This window comes from Empidonax traillii, unplaced genomic scaffold (genome assembly GCF_003031625.1).
Source record: "Empidonax traillii isolate 1590-97213 ecotype Southwest subspecies unplaced genomic scaffold, ASM303162v1 scaffold1394:size116989, whole genome shotgun sequence".
NCBI classification, from domain to species: Eukaryota; Metazoa; Chordata; class Aves; order Passeriformes; family Tyrannidae; genus Empidonax; species Empidonax traillii.
Genome location: NW_020956587.1, coordinates 111,112 through 116,989, shown reverse-complemented (window position 1 = coordinate 116,989; position 5,878 = coordinate 111,112). Strand labels below are relative to the sequence as shown.

The window sequence follows — 5,878 nt, the reverse complement described above, 5'->3', positions numbered from 1 at the left end:
GGGCTGAGCTGGGCTGGGCTGAGCTCCGCTGGGCTCTGCTGGGCTCGGTCCGCGGGGCCAGCCCGGGGCGGGGCGGGGCGCGCATGCGCGCTGGCGGCGCTGCCGGAGGCGGCGGCCGCGGGACTCGGCGGCGGGAGCGGTGAGTGCGGGCGGTGGGAGCGGGCGGTCCCTTCCCCACGGACACCCCCCCCCCCCCTCCTGCTCCCGGGACACCCCGCCGAGGGGCCCCTGTGGGTCCCCACTGAGCTCCCGGTGAGTTCCCGCTGAGCTCCCGGCGAGCTCTCGGCGCGGGTACCTCCGCTCGCTGCATCCCCGCCGCGGCAGGAGCATCCTTCCCCGCGGGGGCTGCGGGATGCAGGGTGGGGGGGGGTGGCCAGTGCCCGGTGTTTGCAGAGAACCCCGGGGCGGGTTCTCCAGGACCTCGGGGTGCGGCGAGACGCGGAATCTCTTCCCTCCGCGCCGAGCACAGCCGTGGTCCATGAACGCGGGTTTGGTCCAGCGGCCAGGTGGGCGCTGGGGAAGAGCATCTGTAGGGGAGAAGTGCGCAGGGAGATGCGGATTTTGCCTTAAATTGTCCCCCGACCCCCTGTGACCGGTAGCTCAAGGGCAGAGAGGTGGGCAGTGGTTTTCCGCTGTGTTTGTTTTTAATGGCTGTGGGTGGATTTTCCTTGAATGACTTTGACCCCCGGGGTGTTCTTGGAGGCCTCGGGAAGGAGTCGCGCATTTCGGCCGTGAGCTGGGAGAAGAACCAGCTCCCGGTGTTTGCTTTGGAGCTCCCACCTGCCCCTTGTGCCTGACGCGCCCCAGCTCGTGTCTCCAGAGGGTCAGCGAGGGGTTGTTCCCTGCTGATCTTCTCCAGGACACTTCGGGGTCATGTTCCCCTTGGATCCCATCTGGATTTTTTTTCCTTGCTGAAAACACCACGGGCATCTCGCTTTTTGGGAGGGGAAAAAAAATACTGTCTTAAAGTGTTCTGGTTTTCTTTGAGAAAATATATAGATACATAAGTTTGGGTAAACATTTAACAGTTGTTTGCTCGGTGTCAAACTGATTCCTCTCTGGAATGATCAGGATTGGGTATGGAGCATACTGGTAGCTGCAGTGGGGTGGGAAGTGCCTGAGTACCCAGGACCAGTGGTCCCTACGCATTAAAAAACTGTGCAGCTCCAGCAGTTCATTCCCAGGCTGCTTTAGCTGGAGCACATAGGTTTTTTCTGGGATGGAGAGGTGCGTTTTGCTGTGGGATGCTCTGGGATCATCGCTTCAGAGCTGAGAAATGCCCCAGAGTGTTTTAGGTGCCGTTACTTTGGGGAATTGACAGGTTGGATGGGGCTTGGAGCAACCTGGTCTAGTGGAACCCCATGGCAGGGGGGGTGGAACAAGAGCCCTAAGGTCCCTTCCAACCCAAAGCATTGTAGGACTGTATGATTGCCAGCAGAGGATTAGGATAGGGATGAGTCTGATGCTGCCCTGGCAGCAGCCATTGCAAAAAAGCAAAGTCATGAAAAGGTCGTGAAAAAGGATGAATCCAGCAGGTCTGAAGTCTGGTTTTGCCCTCTGCCAGGGCAGGGAGGGCACAGCCAGCTGTGAATTCTACCAGCACACAGTGCTCCTGCTTTGGTGTCGGGGTGAGGGCGGCGATACAAATTGTTGCAAACAGTTCCTAGAAACCCACATCTCGTCAGGCCAAACCACGCTCTGTTACACATTTCCTGCCGCTCAGCCCCGGGGAAGGTGTGGGTTAACTCCATGTACAGTGCAGGGTTTTCTGTTTCCTGGGCACTAATTGCTGTTATTTAGTTTTGCTGAAGCTGTGGCTGGAGCCTCTGGCCGAGCAGAGGGTTGTTCCCTGCGGATGCAGGGAGGGATGGCCAGTGTAAGCCGAAGACAAGGGAGGTGCCATCATGGGGTCACGTGTGTGCACTTGCAGCTACTTACACGTCTTGAGTCAGGCACCAGCTTAATTTTTATCTGCCAGTGTACTTGTTCTTGGGGTCGGACCAGTGGCCCTTGAATTGCATAAATAATTAATTTAATAAACCCCTCTAGGAGAATAAATTGCCAGGGAGGCTGCTGGAGGCTGCACATTTGATCTGCAGCTGCACAGATGTGGCCATACCTTACATCCTCCGTCTTTCATAGAATCATGGAATGGTTTGTGTTGGAAGGGACCTTGAAAATCATCCAGGTCCAAACCCCAACCTTGGGCAGGGACACCTTCCACTAGACCAGGTTGCTCCAAGCCCCTTCCAACCTGGCCTTGAACACTTCCAGGTAGTAAGGGGAAGCTTGCTCCCAGCTCCCCACCCCCAACAAATCCTTGGGATTGAGCAGGATTGTAAGCATGTGGATGCAGCACAGCCTGCATCCCTTTTTTGGGGAGGAATCCACCATCTGGCCCTTCTTGGGGCCTTGAAGCCCCAGAAAGGGTATCACTGCTGTCACTGCAAACCCAGAGCCTCGCTGGGAGAGGCCATGGGATTAAGTGGGAAGAGGTCCCGGATAGGGACAAAGACTTTTAGTGCAGGGAGGAGGAGAGCTCGCAGCTCCAGGAGGTTGGCACAGAGCTCAGTCTCTCCCTGGCAGCCCGTCCTCTGCCCGCAGCAGCCGCCGTGATCTGCATGATTTATATACATTTTTTTCGAGTGACCGAAGCTCTAAAATCTGCAACCTTTAAAAAAAAAAAAAGAATGTTTTTGTTCAAGAGGCTTTTGTGGATGACAGCAAAGCTGAGCAGCCTGAGCCCGGAGGCTCTTTTCGTGACAGTTCACACCCTCAAACAGCACACAGCCAGTTTGATTTAGCTGCTCTGCCTGTAGGCTGGTGGTTCCAGGGCTGTCCCACCAGTAGGGAGGGATTTGCTGGCTTGCTGAGGTCTCCCTGTGTTAGCAGGAGTTCCCAGCTCCAGCAGATCTGTGCTTAAGGAAGATTCGTGGTGAAAGAAATTTAGAAGGTGAAAGTGGGATGCAGCTGCAGCAAATCCAGGCTCCCTTTTCAGTCAGTGAGGGGGGGGAAAAAAAACCCCAGGCACTTCCCTGGCACAATTCCAGCTTCTGGAAACGGGTCAGTCCCACTCCATCAGTGATCCCTGCAAGACTGAATACAGCAGGCAGGGACTGGTGGGGCTGGCTGGACCAAAACCATTCCCAGGAGTGACACTTCAGCCACCTGAAGGTCATTGACTGGGACTGTGTCCTGGTCTGGTTTAATTTCTGGTGCTCTGTCCGGGGATTTCACACCCACCTGAAATCAAGCCCCAAAGCATCGGGCACTGTGTTAGTTGTGTGTGGGAAAAGTGGTGAGCAGATCAGGAAAGCACAAACAGCAAAGGATTAGTGAGATCAGGAAGAAAAGCTGTGGAATATTACCTCGACCTTGAGCAGTTTTTGATATGGGGGGACGGATTTGCCAGTGGAGATAATTCTCAGCCAGGGTCTGTGAGTAGAAATGGTGAATAGTAACATTTTTGCATGTGCCCAGTACTGCAGGTGGGTTTCTTTTTTCAGGAGCTGAGTGTATTGGCTGTGCTATCAGCAGCATCACCAAGCTTTGAGCCTGGTTAGGCATAAGGAAACTGCAGCAGTGTTATCTCAGCAAACCAGAAATGTGCCATTCCCTGGCATGGTTTGGGACTTAGCACAGTCCAGGAGCTGTTCCTGGCAGACAGTTGGTGTGTGGCCACCCATTTCAGGGGTGTAGCAGCACAGGACTGGCCAAGCCACCCTGGTGGATCTCATAGCTGAGGACTTGCTGCTGTGAAAATCAGCCCCCGCCCCGCACCTGACGTCTGGCTCAAGGTTTGGACTCTCACGGTACAGCCACCAGCCTCATCCAGCCTGCTGGGTTTCCACTGCCCTGCTGTGCTCCCCCAAACACCACAGGACCTCGGGGACTCCCCCTCCTCGGTTGGGACGCTGTGGCTTTGCTGCAGGGACACTGTGTTTGCCCAGCAGCTTTGTTTTGCTCTGTCCCCTCCGAGCACAGCGTTCCCTGTGCCGGCTCCGCTGCTCTCATCCCCTGGCCCCATCCCAAAGCTCAGGCAATGCTGAGCCCGTGTCAAGAGGCACTTGCTGCTCGGCACGGCTGAGCTGGCTGCTGGCCCAGCCCGCTCCCAGGCCAGGAATTGCAGGGGAGCTGACACTGCCGTGGCTTCCGTGGGGGATCCTGCCACCTCCCGCCGGTTTTCATGGCTCATCTCCCGGCGTCACGGGACGTTCGTTTCCTGAGCAATACAGGCTTGGACAAACCCTGCCTCAGCCACACACTGTGCATGTGTATGTGCGCACAGAAAGGCAGTATTTGAACCATTTTCTTTTATTTGAAATTTTCCACGAGGCTACTTTGACCCTTTTTCTCAATAGATCAGTTTAAGGGGTTTTTAAAGGCTTTTTAAAGGTTTTTTTAAGGGTTATTTTAAGGCTCGCCCTTCAGTAAATCACATTGCATCACCTCTTGCCTTCCCGAGCATCCTAACCTGTGCAGGGCCTTGGAGGAGTGTTTGCAATTGTGCTGATGTAGATGTAACAGGGTAGGCAAGTGTGTCAAGGGAAATAAAATCTTCTGTGCAATGCACTGTTAAGTAGTCCCAGCACTGCCTGGTGCATTAAGAGCACAATGTTTAGTTCTCATTAGGCAGATGAGGATTGATATCCCCATTTCATAGGTGGGGAGGTGTAAGCCCAATTTACAGAAGGCACAAGCACCTGGCACCTTTCTGGTTGTGGGGATTTCCACTTCAATGCTGGAGTGCAGGTCAGTCCTTCATACCCTGCTGCCTGCTCAGGGAGGGCTCGTCCCTGGCACAAAACATCCAATCATAGAATCATAGAGTGGTTTGGGTTGGAAGGGACATTAAAGCTCATCTCTTTCCACACCCCTGCCATGGGCAGGGACACCTTCCACTATCCCAGGTTGCTCCAAGCACCATCCAACCTGTCCTTGAACACTTCCAAGGATGGGGCAGCCACAGCTCCTCTGGGCAACCTGTGCCAGTTCCTGAGCGACCCCCAAGCAAATCCCAGTAACTCCCTGTGGAGATCTAAGCCCCATGTAAAGCCCAGTAACTCCCTGCAGGAGGGGTCTGAGGGCTGTGTGTGTCTGTTGCAGTTCAGAGGAAGGTTGGCACCTAAGCCTGTGGCAGGAGAAGGACACTGGTAATACCACACTGCATGGGAATTGCTGCTTCAGGTGGTCTGTGGTCTCTTAGTTCCTCATCACTGGTGGGGCCTTTCCAAAATGCCAGGCAGAATGGGATGGGGGAGCTGGCACTGTGCTTGCCCAAAGCCCCCTGCAAGTGGTATAGTTATAGGAGGTATTTGTGCTCAGGGAGAAGCAGCCTGCAGGCAGCAGGATTTGGGATGAGGCTTATCCATTGCATCTGAGCAGGGTGCAGCCCTGGTGCAGCCTCTCCCAGAGCTGATCTGCTCTCTGACAGCCTGGTGCTGTGGGAGCTGCAACACCGAACTTAACCCCGTGAAGAAGGGGTCACAATAAAATCCCAGGCTCCAAAATGACCTGGAGTCCCTCCAGGGCCTTTTGCTCAACTGCCAGAAGAGAGGAATTCAGGAGTGAATCACCTGCAGCTCTCCAAACCAGTCAGTTGGCCACTGCTGTTATTTTCATGCTGTCCACAGCCACTTCTTTTTTAGTTGTTTTTTTTTTTTTTTTCCCCTATTTTAAATGCAATGCGTTTATTAAAGGCTTCCCCACAGCTGAGTTCCCCCAGTTCTCCCTGCTTTGTTTACCAGGAATTACTGCCTTTCTGGGAGCCTGCGTAAACCTCTGATGCCTGAATACGAGTCTGCAAACAAATATATCACACTGGTACAGCCTCAGTCCCAGACAGTGGAGGCTGAGGCCAGACCGGTGGGAAAATCGA

General features: G+C 54.5%; 1 protein-coding gene across 3 annotated transcripts in view; it reads left to right on the top strand.

Annotated features, from left to right (window-relative positions):
* Positions 1-100: 100 nt before the first annotated feature.
* Positions 101-5,878, top strand: part of PAQR8 (progestin and adipoQ receptor family member 8) — a 15,350-nt gene continuing 9,572 nt past the window's right edge. The window contains exon 1 of one of the 3 annotated variants that reach the window (XM_027907044.1): positions 101-152. The gene's annotated coding sequence lies outside the window, so the exon portion shown is untranslated. The other 2 variants (XM_027907042.1, XM_027907043.1) reach the window with 2 other exon arrangements.